This window comes from Haliotis rubra, unplaced genomic scaffold, assembly GCF_003918875.1.
Source record: "Haliotis rubra isolate DU_JTF1 unplaced genomic scaffold, ASM391887v1 Scf35, whole genome shotgun sequence".
NCBI classification, from domain to species: domain Eukaryota; kingdom Metazoa; phylum Mollusca; class Gastropoda; order Lepetellida; family Haliotidae; genus Haliotis; species Haliotis rubra.
The window spans coordinates 219,202-220,208 of NW_025767024.1; the positions used below are offsets into that span (position 1 = coordinate 219,202).

General features: G+C 36.8%; 1 long non-coding RNA gene across 1 annotated transcript; it reads right to left on the minus strand.

Moving 5' to 3' along the window:
- Nucleotides 1-395: 395 nt before the first annotated feature.
- On the minus strand, nt 396-1,007 carry LOC124285028. Its single transcript, XR_006900707.1, has 2 exons — nt 694-1,007; nt 396-478 (listed from the first exon to the last, which is right to left on the minus strand). It is a non-coding gene; the product is annotated as an uncharacterized LOC124285028 (long non-coding RNA).

The window sequence follows — 1,007 nt, forward strand, 5'->3', positions numbered from 1 at the left end:
GAATATTGCTAAAAGCGGCGTAAAACTGTACTCACTCACTGTTTTATAGTGTTTGCCAAGTGAAATACCACGCATTGGTGAACAAATGAGACATTTCACAGACTGCGGGGCGGTTTTGTCCAGGCAGGGTAATAATATGTACCGTTATAAACTTCTTTTGGTTTGACGCGGCCGAGAGTTCGAACCATGGACCTTCCGCCTGCCGGGATAGTGGGAATGATAAATGGCTCCAGGCACGGATGTCTGACCAGCCCTGACAAACTCATTTTGGGTAGATGATTTTTACGTTGGGTTCTGACATCATAATCTTTCATTTTTGTTTGGTTGTGTATGTATAAATATATGTAACAGAGGTATTCGTATACACTGTATGTTGGTTCAATGATGACGAACACTTGTGTGGGGTTTCAGGGATTTATTCGGCGCTGGTGACGTGGGATAAGGAGATCCCCAGTTGGCTGAACTATAACAAAACGCCCTGAATAATAAAATATCCATCGATTAATACATGTCTCTTGTAATGAAATGCGTATCATGTCATACATTCAATATGGTAACCACTATACTATTAATACATCTGATAACCGTCAATCATCCAGATTTAAGGAAAGACATGTACTCTGATTATCACTCACATATATGACAACTATAATTACTAATATTTACAAGCACATTCTGAAAACAATACCTTACCTCGTCTCAGGGACGCTGGCAGAATAGTCCAACAGCTACTAAAACATCTGATTCTTAGTGAACCTAAATAAACAAAATATTGCCTAAGTATACTGCTAGTATATACAGATATACATCATAAATGGCATTAGCGAACACATAAATAGTTATCTTATTGACCCTAATACATACATAAATATGCATATAGAAACTAAACCATATAATAAACATGCATGATACACATTACTGTATCATGCCAATCATGAAATAGCTAATACATATACTTATACATACTACATACTACATATGCATGGTACAAATTACAGCATCATGGT